A 27,167-nucleotide genomic window follows, 5' to 3' on the forward strand; every position below is an offset into this window, starting at 1 on the left:
TGTGTTGAGCTACCTTTGCACCCTCCCCCGGGTGTGAATGCACGCACCCTTCAAACAGTGCGTGGGGTCCCCCGTAAGCAGGCCTGCGACTCAGCGACCCTCTGTGCGTTGTCCCCGTATCTGTATCCGGCATCCAAACAAAATGCATGTAAAAAATCACAACTCGCCAATAACTCTGCAAATCTGCATGCAAACCCCTGTAAACCATTCCTGCACCCCGCTACAGTGCTCGCGCGCGCCCCTAAGTTACATTGGAACCCCGATTGAGTACACACATCCCAAAATCCAACATGCAACCCCACCTGCATGCTGAAAATTCTCTGCGCAACTGTACTTATGCCTGCTTTCGGGTGATGGATCATATGAAGGACTTGCGTGGCCATTTCCCAGCTGAGATGTTGTGCAATCAAACCCGTGAATATGTCTCCTGCTGTGCAATTGTGGTCTTGCGATGGGCTGCCTGCAGGCCCTCCCTCGGAACGCCCACATTTTTGCAAGTTCTTCGCCATTTTTGGTGTTCCGCCCCCTTCCCAACACCTCGCAAGCCACGCCCACGCTCTGCTTGCAGTTTCACACAAGGCCCTCGACGGCTCGCACAGATATGCCGAGCCAGCGCGAACTCCACGCAAGTCCAGGAAAACTACAGTGCATTTGATTCCATAAATCACCGGCAGACGGATTTGCGTGCAATTGCGCGTATGTACTGTCTTTTCCGCACAGAAAATTCTATGAATCAGGCCCTTAATGTAAGGCGGAAGACTGGCCAGTGCATATTCTGTGCTAAAGCAAATCCCTCATGAAATGTGCAGGTCACCTTTCAGAATGAGGTGACCTTTACATTTCTCAAACAAGCATCACAAACATGCGCATTCTCTGCCCATCTTTTATGTGCAGTAGCTTTTGAGAATCTGGCCCACCTGTGCCTATTGCAAGAAACAGACAAGGCTTAGACAGCTGGAAATTCCAACAGGCTCTTCAAAGTGGCGCTCTTGACCCCACCTTACATTAAAGTGAATGCATGGCCCAAAAGGCTTTGGAACTGTCCCTATCCATCTGAACAGTAAAGTAAACATGCTCATTCATCCTGCCAGGTGATGGGTTCGCATATCCCACTGTCAGCGTGATAAATGAGACGGAGGACGACACGCTGTGCTTTGATGCCCTGGAGTTGGGTATTGTTTGCACTGTTCAACCTGACCATGCATAGAATGTAAACAGACCTGGAGGCGAATTATCAGCAGCACACTTTAAAGGCAATTAGAGATATATTTTGAAAATAATCAAAGAGTTACAAAGGGCTGTGATTTCCTTGGCATAGCCTTCCGGAAAAGGCTATGCCAAGGAATGCTATGGCATAGAATGTAAACAGACCAGGAGGCGAATTATCAGCAGCACACTGTAAAAGGCAATTAGAGATACATTTTGAAAATAATCAAAGAGTTACAAAGGGCTACCTGCGTTTTCCTATGGAAGCAGTCTGGAAAAGGGTTTTGTGTTGATTGGTGGCTGTGGACAGAGCGAATTGCTCTTTAAACAATTACGTTTACAGTTTCCAAAGAATTCAAGAGGATAAAGTTGCCCTGGAAACTAATTTTGCATTAAATTATGAACATTTGAGCATACAAAAATTCTACAGTTTCCTGCAGTTTCCTGCAGGAAGCAGAACATGCGAGGCACTCTTGGTACAGAAACAAGGGGCCTCATTCCGAGTCGGGCGGTAAAGGTTAACGGTCACCGGTAACGAGACCGGTGCCGTTAAACCCTTACCGCCCTATTCCGAGTTCCCTTTGTGGGTTGGAACTTAACACCTGCTTTCTGCAGGCGTTAAAAAACCAACCCGCAAAGGGACCTTGGAGCTAATTTACGGTGCCGTAATTAGCACCTTCCCCATTCCCATTGAGCCCTATGGGGCAAAAATGGGAATGGGGAAGGGCCCATGGTGAATGAGGAATTACCGACCCTGCCAACCTTGGAATGGGGCGGTAATTCCGCCATTCACCATGGCGGAGTCGGAGAGATAACGGCGTCAACCAAGGCGCTAATGAGGCCCAAGATGTTTGAAATCATTCTGAATTGATCAATATTGATCACAACGTCTGCATCTGGGTCACAGTTCATTGTGGTCAATTTGTTAAAAGATTATGGAAGGCTCAATGACCCGTTGAATGTGTATCTTAAAATTGCCCTCATTGCTTTTCTCTCATGGGCATCAACCAGTAGTTACCCAAAGTCACAAATGAATAATGTGCCAACACCGTTGTTACTCTCTTGTTGCTCTTGCAGCCTTTTCGGCCTCTGTGGCCTCTGCTCACATGGACAGTGATATCAAACAAGGGAACTTTCATATGGACAGGGACATCAAACTGGACTCTTTAAGGGAACTTTGTATCCTATGATTTATTGTTAAGAAATCAGGCATTACCCCCGGACCTTTTGGAATTATCTTCCAACTCATTTTCGTACAACAGATTCTTTATTTTAGAAAACTACCGAAAACCTACCTTTTTTCTAGAAATTGAACCAGCTATTATGCATTTTATTGTGACTTACTTTTCTCTTACCTGAATTTGTCTTCTAATTTATGTTTTTATTTAATTGTATTTTACTTTTTGAAACTCTGCAATGCACTCCGTATATCATCTTTTGATAAGGCCCACGCTATATAAAATTAATTTAGAAAAATAAAATATATGTTCCAGTGCCTTGTCCCTGGCGAGGCATATAGCAGTCTTCAATCAATTGATTAGGTTTTTGGAGGACTAGATGTGTGACCTGTTCCTCCTCCCCAGACCTGTTGTCAATAAGTTCTAGATATGTTGAGGGCATGAAGTATCCATTCTCATGGACTAGTCATGCTTCCAGTGTTATGGTATGTTATGTTATATGTATTTATTAAACGCCAAAGCACATGGGCATCAGGGCGCTTAAACAAACACACACAGACACAGGGAGTCCACGGAACAAGGGAAGGATGGTCTGACTAGTACTAGGTAAATAACATTTGTATGAAGCCTTTCCTAGAGGGAAGATGGTCTGTTTCCTTTCACAATTTAATAGGTATCTCATTCCATGCCTGTGTGACCAGCACAGGAAAAGAACGACTGTTCCCTCAGACTCTCTTAAACCGTTGAATTATGAGACAGTGCGACTCACAAGACCGTAAATTAAGGCCCAGTTTATACATTTCCAATATTTCCTTCAAATAAGTAGGGTTATTTACAAACAAACACTTATGGCACAAAGTAACAATCTTAAATTGCACTCTTGCTGCAATGAGGAGCCAGTGGAGCTCTTTCGAAGCCCTAGATATCATCTCTCTCTTAGATATCCTACAGACCACGCAAACAGCGTCATTTTGAATCCTCTGCAACCTTCCCAAGCACTTTTTGCTTGCCCACCCAAAAGGGAGTTACAATAATCGAGTCTTTGTCACATAATCTCCCAAACTAGCATCTCACAGTTCTTTTGGGTGACCAAAAAGCAGAACTGCCTAAAAATCTTCAAGTACTAATGAGAGTTCTTTACTACATAATTTACTTGGACGTCAGCATTTAACAATGCTTCCATGTATGTAGCAAGTGTTTTTACCTTATCCATGACAACATCCTTCAATATCCACATTTTTGTGAGCATAGCTGAACCTTGTCTTGTTTGCTTGGGCCCGTAGACCATCAGCTCAGTTTTGGAATTGTTTAAACACACCCGATTTAGGGTCATCCAATCTTTGATAGTGCTATATGCTTGATTCAACTTTTCCTGGTCTGTTTCATGGTTACCACTGTGTTCCATGATCAACTGGAAATCATTGGCATAATTAGTAAACTGTAAGCCAAGTTTTTCCATTTCAACACAAAATGATTTAATATAAATGTTGAACAATGACGGGTACAGGCAAGAACCTTGTTGGACCCCATAAAAGATCTGAATTGAGTCAGATGAGGCATCTCCCCAGCAAACTCTGGTTTTCCGACCACTAAGTGCCTTGATATGTGCGGCTGAACCGGGGAGCATAATAGTGGTACCTGGCCGATTAAGGCTGTAACTGTACTGTTAAAAAGCAGCTGGACGTCACAGATGTCAGTAAAACAAATGCAAGGTTGCACATGTATAGGCAATGTTATGTATGCCCTGGTGAGACTATACCTGGACATGTCATGCTCTGCCTAGATACTTAGGGATATGCAAAGTCACGTGAGGATATGCCTGGGGATTTTGAGGATTTGTCTAGGTAAAATATGACAACACAGCATCAATGTATGCCACTATCAGCATATGAGGCTTTACCTGACATATAATGCTTGTTTGGTAATTCATATTAGGTGGCTCTTGTCGCTTTATTCCAGCACCTTCAACAGAAGATTGTGCAATCATAAGTACATAGTAACAGAGATGGGTGCATGAGGCTCTGCATAGCTTTTGTTGGTAATGGCTCTGCCAGTGATTCGCCTGACATATACATCTGTACACTGCTTAACACTGCCATGATTGAACATGTAAAGCTGAACATCGCATATATTGGCTGTACTTTGTGTTGGGGAAGCTGTTCTAAGACCTGTTCCCCTTGATTATAACAGCCACAGCCCAGGAATATCCCAGATGCCCCCTAATAAATATATGTATGTCACATCAAATAGTAATCTGCTTCAGTAAGAACTTTGGGCTGTGTGTCCATTTTAAAACTCACTGAAGAGTTGTTGTTCACTTCCTTGGTATCTTTTCCAGTGATGCCATCAGGGTCGAGGGTCATGTGATGTTACTTCCTGTGATGGCTTCAGGGAGTAAAAGGGAAATGGCATATCAGATTTGAGTGAATTGACACCACCAACTGCGCTGGAGGCCCGCGGTGCCTTAAAGTGTAAACACGGAGATGTTTTGCCTAAAGGCTCTCGTATTTGTATGCACAGGGAAGGGGAGTGCAACTGATAATGAGAGACCCGAGGCGCGGGCCTGGAGATCACGTGTGTGATAACAGTGTGTTCTGAGGAAACGTGAAGACTGGGAGATCCGCTCAGCCGTGAACTATCTTCTGACAAATGTCTTAGAAGGACTGTTGCAACAATACGATGAGCTGTAATAGTCAGACCTGTAATGAACCGAGAGTGGCTTCTGCTGTTCAAAGCTGATTTGAGACGCTTGTCCTGGGCAAAGCATTGGGCCCAGTGTCTGAGCCTGTATGAGGAAGCCAAGCTCAGGACCCCGTGTAAAACGCAGGACTTGGCCTGGGAACACTTCATTTGCAAAAGTCATTTGAGTGGCCGTTGGGCCAAAATCTACCTTGTAGGCACATTGTGAAAGACGCCATTTTGCTCGAAGTTTTCATCCAGACAGAAATGCAAAAGATAATCTGCTTCAGAAAAAATAATGGCATCGCTGAAGAAAAGAAAAATACACTGTTCCCATTAAAACATCACCGTTGAATTTTGATTCGGCTGTACCCATGAAATTCTGACTTCACTGCAGCTCTGCAATGATATGATATGATATGGCATTTATAACGCGCCTATACACAAGGCGCGACGTAATTAACTCGGGCACTTCCCTTCACTAAGAATATTGAATTTGGCCACCAGTGTACCCTTCTATAACTGACTCCACTATACACAGTGAATGTTGCTTATAGAATGCTTGTTCACTGCTGTGTTGTGCACCTTAAATGTGTATTGAATGTTGATCTGACTCGCCTGGGCTTTAATCAGAGCTGTAACAATGAATGTTGACTTCACTGTGCACAGGAAAAGTTGAGTTCACTGTGCCTTAATCACCACTCTACCCACTACATGCTGACTTCAGTGGCTTGACTTCTGACACTGCCCCTATTGGAGGTTGCCTCCACTCTACCCATTGAGAGTTGACTCTACAGCTCCCAGTAACTTAGACCCAACTGTGCCCCCTACATATTGACTCCACAGTGCCTCATTACCAAGGAAACTATTTCATGTTGGCTCTGCAGTACCTTGAACAATAATCAGAATTTTTAGTGAAGACCCCATTCCTTGACAACCACTGTGCTCCCTGCATGTTGACTCCACTTTGCCTTTATTATTACCGTGCCAACTGAGTATTAACTCCATAGAGTATTATCTTCCACTAGGCTGATTGCATATTTTATTTTTACTGTGAAATGTAAATTAGATGTACCTTCCTATCTTACCCTTCCTCTTGTGTGCCGGCTCCAGTGTGCAGCGTGAATGCAGTCTCCACTCTGCCTACTGAATGTTGACACCACTCGGCCAATGAGTGTGGACTCAGCTGTACAGTCAAAGACTTGGACAAAAAAAGAGACATGCAGCAAAACAAAAAAAGTGTCCCATATCTGGAAATCCTTGCAAATGATCTTTTTCTCACTCAGAGGGAGGTTCTACACCAGCTACTCAAGCTCAATTTCCTATAGATCACCTCTTCAGCTGGGTTTGATGGTTTTCTCATCGATCTCTCACCTCTGCAAGCTGCACCTCTGGCATTCCCGATGTGCTCATGCTCACTGTATTGCTGCCTCCCACTGTTTACAGATGTGGATGCCGCCGGTTGGTTGGCGCCTAACCCCTTCAGGAAGTCAGGAACCCAACTTGGGCAGGGCATGTGCAAACAGTAGTCTTTTTTGGCTGGTGATCGACATCTCAGTTCAGCTCAGGGAGATCAAGAACGAAAATAAGGACAGCATGCCAAGGCCCTCCCATACCAGATGCACCCCACAGAAAGGTGCTCACAAGCTATGTGTAACATCACCTTCAGTTATCCAGCCAAGAGCCATAACCACCTCTCATCCTGGTCCCCTGGTCCAGCTGGACCACATGCATGCATGCCAAGGTAGCCAGCAAGTGGCCCTGTTAAGTCCTCACGGCCCAGCTCATCAACACGCATTTCTGGCATTATTTTCTTTGAACAAGTTGTTTCATGGTTGAACAAACCAAGTCTTGCTCAAATAAAGTAAAACAAAGTATTTGAAAATGACGCAGTGATTCTGCCCGATGCTTGTGAGAAAGCCCAAGTTGACCCTCAAGTATCCACGGAGACAATGGAGATTAACTGCTGCAACCTTTCATGTGTGCCATACTGCATGCTACATGTGAATTTGAAACTATCAGCTTGGTGGGTACACAGATGACATTGAAGCTCGAAATGCCCATGGAAAGCATCCAGCTCTCCATCCTTCTACAACACCATGGGTAGATATATGCAGATGTGGTGCGGCCGATTGCACCAATGCAATGCATACAATGGCTCCAAGCATCAATTGTACCATGGTATCGACCCAAAAGGTGGTATCCAGAAGACCGTACACATGGCTTTCCCGCTTTAGCCATATATATAAAATCACGAATCTGAAAATACTGACGTAGGCGTGCAGAGATTGCAGGGGTGTCCCCTCCTCTCATTCTTCGGTATTTTCAATTTCAGGGGCTGCTGGGGTGTCCCCCGCATACATGAAAGTGAATGCGGGGGACATTTTAAAAAAACATCAAGATCGAATTGCAAAATGTGGCACAGTGGACCTTGGCATTTTGCAATTTGATCTTTTCATCCTATGTCATTTTAACGTACATCCTGGACCATTACCCCGTGCTATGCACTGAGCCCGGGTGCCCCAATGTCCCTGTCTGTCCATAGAACCATAACACCTAGCATGTCCAAAACAACCTCAAGGTCCATATGAACTGGGTACATTTCCCTACTTTACTCTGCGCTAATAATCTGACCATAAAATGCCAATTTGAACATCATCCACCCCATTAAGGATATTTATGTATTTTTGTGGTTCATCTGTATAGCGTGCAAGCAACCCAGAGGTATTGAGGCGCTGTTACAGGTACAAGACTAGTCAAGCTAGTGTCATACAGACATAGTTTCGACATAACATATCAAAGGTAACACAGGTACATTAGCCAGGTGGCAGTTCTCATACAAAATAGCAATCAGTTGGGAGGCCGTGTCTACTGGCAAGTAGAGTGGGAGTTCAGGATTAGGAGAAAAGTTGAGTTTTTAGTGCCTTGCGGAAGTTCCAATATGATTTTCTCTGCCCTCAAGGATGGTGGGAGATCAATCCATAGTTTAGCAGCAAGGCATGGGAAGGTAGAGCTTCGGGGTTTGAATCTCTTTACTTAGGAACAAATAGTCGATCAGTATAGGGGGTTCTGATGGGTATAGTTGAGTGGGCTTTAGTAATTCTATGGTAGAGGTAGGGGGTGCTGAGTTGGAAAGGCACTTGTGGGCAATGGAGAGGGTTTTGAAGGTGATACCCTCCTGAATGGGGAGCCAATGTGCGTTGCTTCTAGCTTTTCAGAGATGATTGCTTTTTGGGATATTCAGTGCTGCTCCCAGGGCGTTATTCTATAAGACTTGGAGCTAGTGGAAGTTTCCGGTGGAGGTGCCAGTGTAGAGGACATTGCAGTAATCGATCTTGGAGCCAATGATTTCACGGGCAGTGTTTAGGCAGTTGTTATTAGAGAGATATGGTCTCTACAAGAGAAGAAACTCAAACAGACAACATAAGGTGACACATATACATGTACATTCTGCATTCTGACAGCCACGAGACACCAATAAGGTGGTAAATGCTGCAAAGGCTGGCCCATCACAAGAAATCTGTGGCCTTTGAAGTGGCAGACATATGCCTTGAATACATTAATTATTGCTACAGATCCTAAAAACTTAACTTGACTCCCCTTGCAGACCATGAAATGCGCATGCATAACTGTTCACACAAACAGCCATTTTGTGTAAGCATCATGTAACCTGTTCAAGGTGCCTAGCTCCCACTACCAGGCCAGCACTCTGGCAAACCTAAACTGCATGCGTGTGCAGCTGAATAATTCGGTCGTCAAGTAGGCAATTAAAACTGTGTCTGTTCTCTCACAATATGCATACAAGGCAATCTGGGAGAAGACGAAAGTGCCATGCCAGCAGCATATCCACAATCAGCGGCCTTGAAACATCCCCTCCACCACGACAACTAGTACCACTATGACAGCAAAAAGAAGATACCAAGGCTGAGTACCCCAAAAGGAAATACACCAAACGCGGGCTGCAAAGATACACAGATCTTTATTCACAGTAACTGAACAGTTTTCAAAAGACAAAGTAACAGATAGCTATCAGGTCCTCAGTACAACACAGTAGTCTCACCTTTTATACAATCCAAAACATGATGTCCAACCCACTTGTAAGTTAATGAATCTCGGATCTACGGTTCGTGCGAGTTCACTTCTAATTTATGGATCTATACATTTACGGATTATCCTTAATACATTCGCCAACAAGTTACAATAGTAACAGCATATTCTTGGATTTAACATAAGCCTTAGTCCATATCTTAATACAATGCAGTCCAACAAGTGTTCACGTTTAGTATTTACACAACATTGTGCTTAATATATGTCCATGGATTAGTATCGTTGGTACAGGTAATCCTCTATACACAGGTCAACGAAGGACAAGGAGCCTCATTACGACCCAGGCGTTAACCATGGCACTATTAGCGCCATGGTTGATGCTGGTACCTTACCGATTCCGCCATGGTGAATGGCGGAATTACCGCCCCATTCCAAAGTTGGCGGGGCGGTAATTCCCCTTTCACCATTGGCCCTTCCCCATTCCCATTTTTGCCCCCATAGGGCTCAATGGAAATGGGGAAGGCGGTATTTACGGTACTGCAAATTATGGTACCGTAATTACCTCCAAAGTCCTTTTGCGGGTCCCGTCCTTAACGGCTGGTAAAACCAGCCATTAAGGGAGGACCCGCAAAGGTACCTCGGAATTGGGCGGTAAGGAATTACCGGCAGCAGTGCCCTTACCGGTACCGGTAATCCCTTACCGCCTGGGTCGTAATGAGGCCCAAGGTCTCAGTACATGACCCTAACATTTGGCCTGTGGGCAGTTTACACATTAACTTGTACACAGAGGTCAAAACGGCCATGTTGCATCCAAAACGACACCGTCCACCATCTTGGAACACAGGGTGACTCTAGAGTGAGAATCTAAAATGGCGGATGAACCTAAAATGGCGTCTAAAACTAATCTAAAGTCAGGACCTTGCAACGCAGATTTCCTCGCAGAGCGACTTGGCCTAGGCCAATATATATATATATAATCAAGAGGGTATAATACGATTTCCCGTTCGACACCACTGCGCCCAGTAATGGAGGCATCTGTCACAAGACCCCAGTCAAGCAGCCATGCACGGTAATGCGTCCAGCTGCTGCCATCTCCAGCCACACTGTACTCTCCACAGCATCATTGGACTCTTAAAATGGCAGCAAAACACAGTCTGCGAATGTGCCTAGTGACCCTCAAGCCCCAATGAATGCCAGCCATAAGCCGAACCCGCCTAAGAGCAACCCTCACATTGCTCCTGTCATTGTCAACACCATGGACATCCAGGCCCACCATCATCTGCCCAGGATGACTCTGAAGCATGCTGTGCCCTTCTTGATTCCTTAACTACATTCTCTGTTCCCTGCAACATTATGGGCCTGATTCATGGAAGTATTTTATAATGGCGCAATCCCATAGGAAAACGTTCCATGAATCAGGCCCTATGTGTTTTACTGACCTCTGCAACTGTATTCACTCTACCCTCTGCTTCTCTGCTCTTATTCACTGTTTATTCTCTGTTCGCTCCTCTACTTTCGCCCTCCCTTTATTTTCTATGCACTTATTCTATCAGAATTGTCCCTTGACCTAGTATGATAGCAATAACGTTTGTCTCCTCCCCCCTCCCATACTTGTTATCCTCCCCCCTTCCAGCACTATCTGAAATGTCGTCAGGCCTAGTACGATAGTCCCTTGTTTTGTTCCTCTCCCTCATTCTCATCCCTCATCCCTAAGGTGATCTTGTGTGCCTGACACCTCCCTGGGCCTCATTGCTTTTGTTGCAAGCTCCTGCCCTACAGCACGTTCCACGCTGTTGCCCTCTGTCCCTCCCTGCCCTCCCCGGCCTTGATTTCCTGGTTGTCCCCCTCCTGCCTCCCAGCCCACCTCCTTCCTCCCGATTGGTTCTCCTCTGGTCATCACTGACCCTCCCAGGGCAGACCCCTGTCCGGCAGCCCCTGCGGCTAAGGGCCCCTAGGCAAATGGCGTCTCCAACAGATTCGGCTCCATCTGTGTCTGCAGATGTCCGCAGAGGAAGCCAGTGGCCAGCTGTCAACCAGCAGCAACTTACAAGGTAGGAGCGGTCCTGGTTGTCTACTGAATCTGTACTCTACCCTTTCAATCCTACCGCATAGCAGATTCCCAGACATGCTTTGTGAAAGCATTTAAATTGCATTGTGAAACCTAGCCCTTTGTCCCCTATTATAGGACTCTCAAACGTAGGTGTGTTTTTCTAGGTGTATTGAAAATAAATTGAATTGGTAAAGTATTAAATAAATTGCATTGTGAACTAGACCTTTTTCCCCCATTATAGGACTCTCAAACTTAGGTGTGCTTTTCTAGGTGTATTCAAACAAAATTGCATTGTGAAAGTATTTAAAAATTGCATTGTGAAACCTAGGCCTTTTTTCCCCCTTTATAGGACTCTCAAACGTAGGTGTGTTTTTCTCCTGTTTTTTTAAAAAGGCATTGTGAAAGTCTTTAAATCTGAGTGTCTGCCGTCCTGTCCAATCGTTCAAACTTGTCTCGCCTCTCTCTGTCTCGTTTGCTAGCACTCTTCCCTGTGTCCTTCCCTAGTGTTCTCCCCTTCGCTTCTTCTGTCCTCTTCTCTCCTCTCCCTACCCACTCTATGGCGCTCTCTGTCTCTCCTATTTTCTATAATTGCTTCTCTATTGACCATCCTGCTCTCCTCACTAAATATGGTAGAAAGAAGTTTAAAAAGGACATCCTGGTCTCCAACCCAGGCCTCCCTATCGTTGACACCTATACTAGTGCCTCCTCCAGGCAAACATTCACTGACATCCTCTTTGTCTTTCCCTCACCAGACCTATGGACCCTACATATGGTCTCTGTGCTCTCTCCCTTCTCCTCCTCTCCCATTAATGGTGGCACCCAGTGGGATGCCCTCCTTGCCTCCTTCCACTCTTCTAAGGTCATCATTAATGTTTATGTAAATGGCAGTGTCTTGGTCCAAGGCTCTCAGGCCAACCTTCTCCTCTTCGATAGACACTTCCTGCGCCTCATCAATTTCCTTTCTTTTCCTGCTGTCCCCCTTCCCTCCTCCACAGCTTCCTCACCTCCCCCTGCTGCCTCCTCCTTGACTACCTTGCCCTCTCCTCCTTCCCTTTCTGCCCCCTTGGTGTTCTTCCACACCTCTGCAGGGCATACCTCTGATTTGTACCCCACTCCGGAAGTCTTTCAAAGACGGCAACCTTCTCCAAATTGCAATTCTTAACTCTTGCTCAGCTGTCAAACACTCCTCGGACATCTGCCGCCTTCTGGAGGAACTTGACCTCGATGTGCTCGGTCTCACCGAGACATGGTTCACGGCCAGCTCTGTCACAAGCTTTGAAACTCTCCTCCCTGATGGCTACAAGATCCTCTCCGCGCCCAGGTCCAACTGTTCCAGAGGGGGTGTAGCCCTGATCTTCCCCTAGTGGATTCATGCCTCTGTCATTCCTACGCAGGCCTACTCCTCTTATGTATGCCTCGTCTGCAGGATTTCTCTCTCTCCTAGCCATTCACTTACTGTGGCTACTATCTATTTGCCACCTGGTCAGACCTCCTCTTTCCTCTCTGTTTGGACGGACCTTTCGTCTTCCCTCCTAGTCTCGACCACTCAACTCCTCCTTCTTGGAGACTTCAACATCCACCTGGATGCTTCCTGTCCTTCCGCTGAACTCTTTTGCGACCATTGCAAATCTCTCTCACTCTCTATTCTCCCCTCTGGTCCGACTCACTCTGCAGGGCACACTCTGGATGTTCTGATCTCTACAGACTTTCCCCTTTCCACTCCTCTCTCCTGGAGTGATCACTTTCTCCTTTTCTCCCAGCTCACCCTCTCTACCCCTCAGGCCAAGCCAACTCCATCACTGCCTCCCACCTTCTCAGTCATCCAACTCATGAAGCATGTGTCAGTTGAGGCTTTCGCCGCCACTTTCTCCCCCCCGCGCTCCCTGGCTGACTCACACTCGGATACCGCCCTTTACATGCTTCACTCTGCTATATCATGAGGATCTGCCGGAAGCCCAAAGCCAAGTGCAACTTCTGGTATGACTCAGACCTTGTCACCCTTAAAAGCAAGTGCAGGGTGGCTGAGAGGAAATGGAACGTTTCATGTACATCCTCTGATAATCTGACCTTCCGCCTGCTCCAAAGGCGATACCGGCTCTCTGTCCTCACCAAAAAGAGAGCTCACATCCAAGCCCACGTCTCTGCGGCATCTAACAACTTGGCTGTACTCTTTAAAATCTGCAAGGAACTGGCCAAGCCTGAAGCAGTCTATACCTCTCCTGTCCCTTCCCAGGCCCTCTGCATGGCACTGGCTTCTCATTTCATCTCTAAAACTCGGGACATCCTGTCCTCTCTCTCCTCCTCTCCCCTTCCTCCCTCTACTCCCTGCTTTTCCTCTGACCCTTCTTCGGCCACCTCTCCTTGCTCCTTCTCTGCCTTTCCCCTATTCTCCCCTCATGAGGTTTCTAGACAAGTCTGATCTATGAAATGCTCGTCAAAACAGGTTCATCCCTGTTCCACCAAAACCATCAAGGACCACATTGGCTCCCTGGCTGACTTCTGCAACCACTCCTTTGCCACTGGGGTCTTCCCTTCTTCCCTGAAGCACTCCCTAGTCCACCCTCTTCTTAAGAAACCCTCTGCCAACCTGTCCTGCCCGGCTAACTATCGCCCAATCTCCATCACTCCTTTACTGGGAAAACTCTTGGAAAAGCTGGTCATCTCCCAGCTCAATCTTTACACTGAATCTGTTGGTTGTCTCCATGATCATCAGTCTGGCTTCAGAGCTGCCAGAAACATGGAAACTGCTCTCCTGAACATCCGTGAAGACCTGCTCTCCAACCTTGATTCCAACACCCTCTGTGTCCTCATCTTACTTGATCTCTCTGCTGCCTTTGACACGGTCAACCATGCCATCTTGCTCAACCGTCTCCATGATAATCTGGGGATAACCGGTCAGGCCCTGTCGTGGCTGTCTTCTTTCCTCTCTGATTGACCCTCCCAGGTTCAACTTGGGTCCTTCCTCGCCTCTATTTCTATCTCTACCTTTGGTGTTCCCCAAGTGTCTAACGTCTCTACCTGGCTGTTCAACCAATACCTGGCACTTCTTGCCCACCGCATTGCCGCACTCTGCCCCAACTTCCAGTGCTATGCGATGACACTCAGCTCATTTTCAGGCTACCCTCAGCCTCCTCCTCTCCCTCTCTCATCTCTAATGGTCTGTCCGCCACCCAGAAGTGGTGTGCCGCCAATGATCTTTGCTTTAATGCCAGTAAGACCGGGATTCTCCTCATGGGCACACCCGCTCCCTCCTTTCCTGTCACTCTCTGTCCGGCCTCTCTTGGCCCTCTTCCTGCTCCCACCTGTGAGGCTAAACACCTCAGGGTCATCTTCGACTCCACACTCTCCTTCTCTCCTCACATCTCTGAGGTCTCTAAGAAATCACACTACCAGCTGCACCTCCTCAGAGGTATTCTTCCTTTCCTCACCTTCCCCCAGAAGCTCACTGTCTCCAGAGCTCTGGTTCTTTCTAGGCTGGACTATTGCAACAGCCTCTTTCTGAACCTGCCTGCTTCTACTCTCCGCCCTCTGCAACTTAAGCCCAGGGACCGTATCGCTCCAGAACTGAAATCTCTGCACTGGCTCCCAGTGGCTGGAGGATTAAGTTCAAAACCCTCTGCATTGTCCACAAGGACTTCTGAGGTCTGGGGACTCAATACCTTCAACTTTCTCTTCCCAAAAATCTTCCTTCTCGAGCTCTTCGCTCATCCGCCTCCAACTCCCTCAGGGTCAGTCGCTTCTCCAAGCATCGAGTCGGTGGTAGATCTCTTTCTTCGCTGGGGCCTCCCTCTGGAACAGCCTCCCTGAAACTTGAGGAGAATCATCTCCGATTCTGGAAACACCTCAAAACCTTTCTCTTTGCTTCTGCTTTTTCTCCTCCTCTCCCCTGTTGACCTCATGGCTGAAACTAAAACTGCACTGGGTACCTGGCCACCCTCTGATCTCGGGCCCAGGTCCCCACCACCCCAGGTCGTACACCCGCACTGCCTTCCTGGCAACCCCCTCACTTGGGGACTGTTTCAATGGATGTGATTCTGTAAGCCACCATATATCTGGCACTGGTGGTCTTCTCTGGTGTGTGAATGTATATGCTGGGGTATACCTGGCACTGGTGGTCTTCTCTGGTGTGTGATTCTGTAAGCCACCATATAGGATAATATCCTATCATATCTAAGCCATTCACCACTATTAAGACCCTCCCCCATCACTCAAGGCCTGCAATGGCATGGTGACCCTAACACATATATAATTATCGCTAATGATACATCAGATGACGAGGATGCAGGGATGGGGATGAGACATGAAGGAAACACAATCTCCCCTGCTTTATCAGAAGGTGCCTTGCGCCCAAGACACCTAGTCTTCCATCTGGGAGAGGCTGACAAGAATGGAGACACAGCAGGAAAGAATAAAGCAGCTGGTTGCACATACAGAGGTTGTGGAACATTGAACAAACCGGAATTACTGTCCAAACTTTTTTCCAGGCTGTACAGGAGTCCTCATCAGCCACAGTAACTGCAGGGAGCCCGAGTCTCCCGCAACAAAACCCATTTAGGAAGATGTCCGTGTTATCTCTAGGGGTTATGACGATCTTTTTGTACTGCACAGTCTCCAATTCTGAACACGTGCTTACACATCTTTAGGTGCACCAGTGCAGAAAGGTTGACATTGTGGGAGTGGGCTGAAGGTGCCCAAAGTACTGCGCTGTGGCATTGGTGTACAACTGCATATACAGCAACATAGCTGGAGCTACTGGTTTCTACATCCACATTATTTGGTGAACTGTGTCACAAAGTGTGTGCTTCTTGCATGTATTATGTCTTTTGCCAGCTATACATTTGCACCGACCTATTGCTTTCTCTCACAGATGTCTGTCATTCTGTCATGATGAGGAGCTTATCACATGGAAACAGGTCACATGGAGGTATGGGGTATTAGACTTTTCACATGTGATTCCTTATGCATTCTGGTTTTGTCACCGACAGTGTGATTATGGTTGGGGAGGAAGGATAGCTCAGGGGCAACTTGTTTGTCCTGGAAGCAAAAACCCGGCGCAACACAGGTTTGAATCCTGATGCCGCGCTTAGAATCCACTTGCTGGTAAGCGCGTTATAAATAAAACATTTAAAAAAACATGATTGTGAATATGTAGCTGTGGTACCATTTGGGATGGTAAGAAGATGGCAACACAATTTTCACTGATGCACAGAACACACTTTGTGTTATCTTACATGACATTCATCACCCCCTCATGTTCCCTTAGTTGTGAAATTTCCAGCGTATTTTCTGTCCTCTGTGGTTTTCCAAAGACAGCGTGCTTCTTGGCACATGCTGGAAAGAAGGCACTGCGGTGGTGGACCACTAGGGGATATGACCTGCATGCTCATTGAATGATGCTGCTTACTACTGCAGTATACCTGCTCTGATGCCTGGGATGCAGCCAATTCCACATGAGTACAGCCCAACACAGCAAGTACAGTAGTGAAGTGGGAAATGGAACAGAACCGTGCCTGTGTGATGTACACCTCTGCTGGGCTGGTGGGCAGGAAAATGTCTTGCTGCACATTCACCCGGATTGCATCAAACATTAGCACTTGAAGAATGTTGGTTGTGACATGCCATTTAGCATGCTGGCGATGTGCTTGGAAGGGGCATGTGATACACAGGTGCTGCACAGATATGAACTTGAGCAGCGGTGGTATTGCTCTTCCGATATTTATTCAGAATGTCTACCAGGATCAGTGTTCCCGAGGTCTATAATGGTCTCTGGTTCGTCAGTATCTGGCCTGGCGATCTGTCAGTGCCAAGGGAACAGATCTGACTGGGGGAATTGGTACCCTCTGACCTCATGTCTCCTCGACTTTGGCCAGGTGTGTGTCTTTGGTGGCGCTGCTGCTGTGACTGCCTCTCCGGGTCAATATGCTGCATCAGACTCACGATTATGAAGTTGTAACTACTAGTGGCTGCATAGAAAGGTGTTTGGGAAAGGTGCTCCATTACATATAATTTTGGTGGCAAGTGGGTCCATGTGAGTCTTCATTTTCATCCCTTGCATCCTTTTACCTCAAGCTCATGTCTGCAGGTAAGTGCACTGTTTTGTGGGAGGAATTATCATCCGTTTTTGGCTGTATTCCTACTTGTAACACAGTGGTATTACCAAGCGCTGATTCCTCCATCTGTAATTCCCCCAGAGGAGTACGTGCCATGTACTTGAAGTTAATCCCTCCGTTGTAATTCCTGTGGCGGAATTTGCAACAGAAGAATTAGCAGCACTTTTATCATACTCCTAATTTACTGGAGCGGTAAAAGTGGTGGCAATTATATCCACTTTTACCATTACCTCCATACTCATAATGAGGCCCGATGTCAATATATGGTTATTTTATGACTGCCAGCATCAGAAATTCGATTGTAAACTGGAATTCCTGGCAGAGAACAAGAGCTTTAATTAAAAAAAAATCACTTATTGAAAAACACAGTAATTATGAATACAACATTGGAATTTGAGAAACACATTGTGGCCTTTGCAGAACGTTTGAAGTTCTTTTTGAAAGTCACTGGTGTTTCAGACAGACATGTTGGAATACCCAATCTTTGGGTTTGAATACCTGTAGGCCCAATATTCCAATAATTCCACAGCCAATTAATTGAGTACAAGTTGAGTAACATCTGTTATTTCAGCACTGTGAAGCAGGAGGAACATGACATGAAGCGCCAAACATATCAATGTACAGTGCTGTAAAACGGTGGATATGAATGCCAAATAGGAAAACGCGCATTGGCAAAGCCATGTTCTCGGCATCTGTAGTTAATTAGTACATTATAACTTTTTAGGCTTGAATCCGCTCTGGCCCCATAAAGATTGGGGCCAGCGCTAGTAACACGCAAGTGAAGGGCTGGTCATCATGTGACTGGCAAGCGAGGTACACATATTGTAGCTTACAGAGCCTGCAATGGAGGACCATCAAATGGTTGTGGTCTCTGTTTTACGCAGCATCAATAATGGTAAAAGGATTTACCCTTGTTATCGTATTTCACACTAGCAACTCACTTGGGGATTTGGGGCTTTTGTACCACTGCAGAGGGGGGGTGAGGGGTGAAATCTCACATTCTAAAAGATGTTAAACCGTGGTGGTTAGGAGAAAGAGGGTGCAGAGCAGGAGAAATTTGTAATGAGAAGTGGTAATATGGGAAGCAAGAAGTTATTGGGAGAGGGCAAAAGGTGGTGTGTTCCCTGATTCAGGGCAGAATGGAAAAGCGGGCACTGAGGAGAAGAAAGTGATCAACTAAAGGAGCATTGGAGACTGGAAAGCTTGCAATGTTGAATTTAAAGAAACATGCTTTGACCATAACACATAGATCCTGTAAAACTACACCTTCGACCCCCAATTACCCGGGGTCATTAACAATGTCCAATTCAACAATGTAACCCCAAACAATAAAAAAAATAAAACTGCACATGTGTAGAAGGCTATGACCTGCTTGATAAATATAGTTTGCTTCAAGATGATGGGAATACTGTGCTGTACCATGACCCAGCACCAATTTATCAGTCATTCCCCGGCGAAGAGGGCATCAAAATTCATGTAAAACTGATATTTAAAAATGATGAGGGAGAATGACTAGGATGAAGGACCACGATGAAGGAAAAGAAGAAGGATGAAGGGTTGTTACAATAGGCCATGTTGAAAGACTTAGCCAAGGGAGAATGACAAGGTTGGAGAAGGATTTTAACTAATGACTATGAAAAAAGAGGACTGGGATTAAGGTCTGCTGGTGTGAAGGACTACTATGAAGGGCTACAATGAGGTAGAATGAGAAGAATAAAGGACAAGGGCTAAGATACCAAACTAGTATGAAGGAAGAATGGCTAGGACATGGAGACAGACATATTAGAAAAGAGAAGTAGTTCAATGAAGAGGAAGGATCATGACTAATAAAACGGAGAGGGACTAGAAGGAAGTATGTAGGATTTGGGTGAATATAAAGTAATATAAAGCAGAAGGACTAGGATGAATGATTAGAATGGAGAAGAAGAAGGATTCAGATGGAGAACAAGAAATAATGGACAATGGACCTCATTACAAGCATGCAGATTTATCAGAGCTAATTCTGATTATTTGTGTAACATTACTGCGACTCGGGCCAAAAAAAGAGGTCTGGGAGCCGCCATTTGCGACTCCTATTAGTGTTATTTCTTCCAAAGTGTAGGTAAAATGGTGTTCGTCCCCATCCAAGGTGTGCCATTCTACTTTATTGGGATTTTGGAGGAATTATCAATGGTGATACATCTACTGGCAGTAATTCTGCCAGTAGAAATAGTAGATATAGATCTACATCTACATGTAGTAGTAGATGTAACTCCAGCATGATGCTGGAGGTGAATCCTCCACTTTTTGTATCCAAACACTAGCGGATTTTCCACAAAGTAATTCCATCCATGGTAATTCGCCCAAAAATCCACAATGGAGTCCTATGGACTCCAGAAAATGGAGATTTACATTGCCTACAACCACTTGTAATTCTGTAGTAATTCCACTGTACCAAGTGATGGTAACTGTAAATCTTTTTGGTTTTATCTCTGAGGATCTACCTCTGAAATACCACCAAACTCTTAATGAGGCCAAATGTACTTAACTTGGGAAGCACTGGTAGAGCAATGATGAAATGTGCATGTTAGTCAGAGTAGGGTATTGGGTCTGCAACATATCTACCTCACCTTCTGAGGCCTGGGCTCATGCACCTTATATGTATTGGCTTCTTCAGATTAGAGATGGATCAGTAAGGTGTTCAGAACATTCTCATGACAGACCACTTTACTCAGTACCCACAGGCATCTCCCACCAAAGATCAGCACACTACCATAAATTCTTGCATGCTGCGGGGGAAAGGTCTTCAGGCACTATGGTTGCGCTGGCCAGATTTTGAATCAACATTCATCAAACAGATACTGGAGGAAGTTACAATCAAGAAGAGCCGTATTGCTCCATAAGAACCGTGCATGGATGCCCAAGTGGAGAGATTCAAAAGCACTCTCTTAGCAATGCTGAGCATCCTGAGGCCACAGGTGAAGACCAGGTGGAGTCAGCATGTGGCTACGTTGACCCATGCTTACAACTGTACGAAGAATGCTGCCACCGGTTTTGCACTGTATTACATGATGTTTGGAAGGGATGACCAGCTACCTGTAGAACTGTAGAACTGTGTTTTGGAGTGTCCCCAGATGAAACAAGTAACAAGAACTATGCAAGTTATGTGAATCATTTCAAACATCAACTAGAGAAAGCCAATCAGCTCGCACAGGCTGCTGCTTAGAAGACTGCAGAAGGTAACAAATGCTACAACCCCTAGGCCAAACTCTTAAAGCTACAAAGACAGTGAGACCATTGCAAGGCCAAGCAGAAGGCACTGACGACACCAACACTAAGGCCAATCAGTTCCATGTCTACGTGTTTTAAAGTGATATTTTACATGTATGTGTTTAATGAATAATGAATTGTTTGAATACACATGTACAAACAAACATGATTCTTTTATTGATCTGACAGTAGCGTAGGTTCCTCTGCCCATGGGTCTAGATGGCACTCCTAGGGAATCATTTCATCCGAACTGCGCCAGAGTGCCACATGAACTTCAAAAATTATTGAACCCAGTTATTTGAAGAAGGACTGTCCTGGCCATATTGGGATGTTTTGAAATACATATAGTAGTTTTGCCAAGACCACCATCCTGAGCAGGGAGATCATACCTGCAATTGTCAATGGAAGATTTGACCAACGGTTCATTTTATGTTGCAAATGGCCTGGGTGTGATCCATAGGTAGCATTATAAAGGGAGATATGAAAGCTGGATACTTTAATACCCAAATACATAATCGCCTTTGAGGCCGAAGCAAACCCTGTTGTACTACTGGGACATAGAGTAGTGTCAGTGAGAACAATTCAGATTTTGTTGGGCTTATCTGTAATCCTGAATGTAAGCCAAATGATACCACATATCGCATGATAGGCCCTCATTTGTCATATAGATTCCAAAACAAATAGCAGAATGCCATCTACATAAAGCACTATTATATTTGTATGTCCGTTTAGCCTGATCCTTTTCCATGGATGTTTATGACTCACCAGGTCTGCAAATGGCTCAATCATGATTGCAAAGAGTGGAGATAGTGGGCAGCCTTGACACATTCTCTACATATTTCAATCGCCCCAGAAAACTCACCATTAGTTAAGATTCTTGCCACTGGAGATGTGTACAGTAGTTGTACATAAGAAGAAAATTTAGGCTTGAAGCAACATTGGTCCAGAACAGCGTATAGGAATTTCCAGGATCCTGAGTCAAACGCCTTCTTGGCATCTAACATAGCTGCTACCGCATGGACCATTGGGTTAATCTGATCAAACACATTCAACAGTCTGCAAACCCTAATATGGCATCAGTCTATTGGCCAGGAGGTAAGCATACATTTTAACATCATTATTTATTAACGATAATGGTCTATAAAATCCACATTCATCCGAAGGCTTATTAGGTTTCGGAAGGACTGTGATAATGGCTTCTTTTGTAGAAGTGGACAACAGTTATGGCACATTTTTGGGTAGGTTACCATATTCACAATGCCAGTGGGAAGAATAGCCACATATCTATTCTGAATGAGGAATCATGGACTGACGAGTAGTAGGTATATTCCCTGGCATCTGGATTTTGGGCCCTCCATACATCTGTCAGATTCAGATCAGTCATAACCCTCAAAAGTATTGGTGCCACCTTAGATAAAGGTCTCTCGGTTTGCCCCTAGTGCGGTCCATGTCCAAATTCAATATCATATTAACATCTCCCACACCATAAAATTGGTACCAATGGAAACCTATGGACCAAGTCCAAGATGTCAGCATAGAATTGTGGATTGTCTAGGTTTGGACCATAGGTATTGACCAATAAAATGGCCTTCCCATTCAGTCTACCAAATGTCATCATATGCTGACCCAGTTGGTCCACTTATGTTATTACTGGGCTAAACCTCAGCCTATTACGTTCTACAATTAGTGCTTCATGCGACCGGGAAGAAACAGACGCATAGAATTTGTTGTCACCACAGCTGTGTACTAGCGTTGAGTTTATTTTATCTGGTGCGTGTGTCTCTTGTAAAAAGAGAATCCCTACCCTGTGCTTTTGCACATTTGTCATGAGTTTCTTAATAGGGTTACCTATGCCTCTAACATTCCTACTCATACATATTACATCATGAGCCATACGGCAATGTGAAAATCATATTTATATGTGTTTCTGTGTACCCTAATGTTGATCTAACTGGTCTTTATCAGACTTGTCCTGTCCACGCCAAGTTTTTTAGATCTGTGCCAAGTTAAACTTTTAAACCCAACTACTTCCCAACTCCCTAATCCCACCCTCAGTTTTTGAACCACAATTGCAGTGCATAATCCCCCATGATCCTAACAGAACATAGCAATACAGCCCAGGTACTACTGTATGCAGCAACTCTTCCTCTGCCTCAACTTCTCCGGATAGCTTAGTTTACCATAGCTTATATATCATACCGGATGGATGCACTTAGCTTTCAACAGTGCATATCATTACATTTGGAAAGGATATAATCAATGCTGTAATATATGAGGCTCAGGTCTGGATTGCAGGTATATTATTTGCTCTAAATAACAAAGCTTCCACCGGTATTAGTAAAAAAATTAGTATTGTTATGGAATACGAATCTACGATTAACTGGAAACATTAACAAATGTGTAAAAGAATGCGCTCGTAGCAGCTTCTTCACCCCCAAAAAAGTCTTTCATTCTTGATGTACCACCAATGAGAAGTCGGCCAGATATTAATTGTGGAGCCTAGACGTAATTCTCCTTTGTCCCTGTCTTCCTTCAGGATAGCGCCTCTGTCCCGGTTTTTAAGCACTCTGTCAATAATGAGGTGTGGCCTCCCGCCAGGCTTGGGAGGTGTCACAAGCACTATGTGTGCTCTTTCAATTTGGAATAGCGATGATAGGTTCGGGTGGTCTATGATAATAGTTAATAGGGTTTGTTCCACAAAAGACTCCATGTACCCTGTAGTCGGGCCCTCTGGAAAACCGAGGGTACGTATATTATTGCAACATGAGCACAACTCTATATCATAACAGTTTTTCTGCACTGCTGACATCAATTTTGCAAGTGTTGCCATTTCCATTTTCATGTGGGTAGCTTCATCTTCTACAAGGCTGCTCCCTGTCTCCACTTCTGTAATTCTATTGCATGTTTTCTCCATTTTAGCATTTAAGGTGGTACAACTTGTTGTAATATCATCTAATTTAATATTTATTGATGTAAATCTGTCTCTCATTCTAGTTAGGATTACCTGCAGTTCAGTGGGCACATGTGAAGAACTCCCAACCCCGCCACTGGTACTCGTTCCTGGTGTTTTGGGAGTTGTCTTGGTGAAGGGGTCCACGCTGCTCTGATTTTTCTGTGAACCCTTTGTCATTTTCACCTGTAGTATTCCACCCTCTCAGCCCTTTAATATATACTATTGTTCAGAATTGGCCATCCTACTGCCAGTCATAGATTAGGGATTACATTGAATCATCATCCACAAGGGTTATGCTAGTATGTTACTGATGTAGGTCCTCACTTAGAGTGCAAAAGTGCTATAAATACTGTGTCAGGCAGACCCAGACTATCAGGCTATGTAGTAAAGTCGGTCAATATCTCTGTCCTAGGTTCAGTGCTAGGACCGCATCACCAAGAGCTTCTTACACCTCCATCCACCCTGACTCAAAACCCCCAAAATGCACTCTGAGGGTCCATCTGTCTCCTATCTGTTGAAGGGGCCACACTGATTAATAATCTGCCTCCTACTTATGTGGATTCTCTTCTCATTACTAATTTCATTTTAATGTGCGGTTCCCTTTGCAGTAACAAAGGGAGGTTTGTCCCCTCTAGATAGTTCAATGACAGGAGACTTCCCCACAATTTGCATCTGTATAAACTATCCAGTACAGCATTGTTCCTTTTATTCCTCAAGCCTCGCAGGTCCGTCTGCTGCTGCTGTGCTACACAGGTGCAAGTTTCAGTTGCTCAACAATGTGGAGCCGGAGGACTTCATTAGACTGGCTCATGAATCATGATCTATAGTCAACAATTATTCCTTCAGTTTTATAACACCATCTATGGCACCAACCATCAGTATCTATGGTAATATTGAGGAGGGGCCCTCCTTCCCAGGATGTCAGGGCGGGAGGAGGCAGAGATCAGAGACTAACCCCTCGTCCAAGTCTGTGCTCGCAAGCGGAGGCAGCCCAGCCACAGATACTCTGACAGAGGCGTGATCGTGTATGCAGTCATTGCGTTACTCTGATTCCGGAGTCCGTTTCCTCCTAAAGTCGTCCCAGAGGTTTGCAACCGATTGTGAATGTGCATTCACCAATTTTGAGTCTCAGATCATCCTTGTAATGGGTGCTGTGCGAAGCGAGGTGGAGATACAACCAGGAGCTCTACACAAACCGGGCCATCTTGAAGCCACGCAACTGCAACCCCCTCTTTGTGATGCAGTAACAATTATACTGTGTTATATTGTGAAATGCATTATCTCCTTTTTATGTAAAAAATACACAACTGCTTGTCTACTGAGGTTGAAATTAGGATATATATATATATATATATATATATGTATTACACGGCCACAATAGTGGCCGTGTAGTTATGGTTTAGTTGCTGTTTCCATAGGAAGAGCACTTTTTTGGGTGGCTTATAACTCCGCTCTAACTGGACGAATCCTCACCAAACTTTGCAAAAAAAGTATATGGCCCACTCTGATTCTTTGTGCAGAGATTGGTGAGGTTTGCTCCAGGGGGGATAAAGTTATAGGGGGGGTCCCAAAACTTCTGTTTTTCTCATAGACATAATGGGAAAAAACTTTGCTCATGCCTACTGCCCAAACCGATGGACCGATTTTCGCCAAATTTGCAGCACAAGCAGCGGCTTGGTCCCGAAAGCGTGCTTTTGTTAATTTGGTGTAAATCCGTCCAGTAGTTTCTTTTTAAATGACCAAAACGTAAGGCAAACAAATTAGTGATATCTATGTCCACTCCATGGACACACTTCCCTGTTTGCTCCGCGGACAGGACATGGATTGGCCAAACGGCGTGTGTCATGTCCACGGACATGTGACATGCTCTCCGATTGGCTGGGGTGAAGCGTGAAGTGCGTCAGATTTTTGGAGACGCCCGCCATCTTGGATTCTCCTCCGGAGTCCGCGGACATCGCGGTAAAACATATTAAAAAACACAACATTACACTCGTCAAACTTATCAAATAATGTTTGGGGAGGTGAGTGGTGATGAGGGTGGGATGGAATATGACTGCAAGAAGCAAAAAAACGTGTTACCCAAAAAACATCCGAATACGAAGAAAGCAAGTAGCAGTGTAGACCATGCTCATGCAGTAAAGCGCACGCGCACAACTACTTCAACCGCTTTTGACATATACCGCACCAGTGAAAACGCACAGACATTTTATTTTTCAAACTCGCATGCGCGGCTCATCCGAACACGGACATGCGTTGAAGAAAACACGCAGAAATGAGGACCGCGCACAGGAGTTAATGGAAAACACGTAGCAGTGAAGACTGCACACACGCAATGTAGATAGCACGTAGCTGCGAAGATCACGCACACGACATGTTGAATTAAGAACGCACACGCATTAAAGGAAGCACGTAGCAGTGTATCTTTTTCAAACTCGCACACGCACTCTTAACAGATGAATCCGAGCTCACACGCGCCTTATCCGAACACGCACACGCGTTGAAGAAAAATGCACAGAAATGAGATGAATCCGAGCTCACACGCGCCTCATCTGAACACGCACATGCGCTGTAGAAAACACATAGCTGCGAAGACCACTCACTACCACTGTAGGTAACACTTAGCTGCGAAGACCACGCACACGTGTTGTAGAAAACACGTAGCTGCAAAGACTGCACACACGTGATGTAGATAACACATAGCTGCGAAGACCACGCACTGTAGATAACACATAGCTGAGAAGACCACGCAGACACGTTGAATGAAGCACACACACCCGTTGAAGGAAGCACATAGCAGTGTATCTTTTTCAAACTCACACGCGCGCTCTTAACAGATGAATCCAACGTCACACGTGCCTTATCCGAACACGCACATGCGTTGAAGAAAAACACCCAGAAATTAGATGAATCCAGCTCACACGCGCCTCATCCGAACATGCACAGGCGCTGTAAAAAACACTTAGCTGCGAAGACCGCTCACACACGCTGTAGATAACACGTAGCTGTGAAGACCATGCACACACGTTATAGAAAACATGTAGCTGCGAAGACCTCACACACGCGCTGTCGATAACACATAGCTGCGAAGACCACGCACACGCTCTGTAGATAACACTTAGCTGAGAAGACTGCGCACACGCATTGAATGAAGCACGTATCAGTGTATCTTTTTCAAACTCGTACACGTGCTCTAAACAGATGAATCCAAGCTCACACGTTCCTCATCCGAACAGGCACACGCGTTGAAGAAAAACACACAGAAATGATGTCCACGCACAGGCATTAACGGAAAACACTTAGCAGTGAAAACTGTGCACACGCGCTGTGGAAAATACGTAGCTGCGAAGACCACGCACACACGTTGTACAAAACACATATCTGCGAAGATCACGCACACGTGTTGTGAAGTGAAGAGGGGCCCTGTATGGAACCCCGTCTTCCCTTTCCATGGTGGCCATTGTGGTAAAAATCTTTTTTTAGCACCCCAGGTTCCCGCTTTGGGAACCTAGGGTGCTAATGGCCTTCATCCATTTAAAAGGACATTATGGTTAAGTTGCACTAACAAAAACCTATGAAATTTAGTAAATAACCTTTGTTAAAGGGACATTATGGTTAAGTTGCGATACTAAAAACCTATGAAATTCAGTAAAAAAACTTTGTTTAAGGGATGTTATGGTTAAGTTGCTCTACTAAAA

Source organism: Ambystoma mexicanum, chromosome 2p, assembly GCF_040938575.1.
Source record: "Ambystoma mexicanum isolate Mex_15411 chromosome 2p, UKY_AmexF1_1, whole genome shotgun sequence".
NCBI lineage: Eukaryota > Metazoa > Chordata > Amphibia > Caudata > Ambystomatidae > Ambystoma > Ambystoma mexicanum.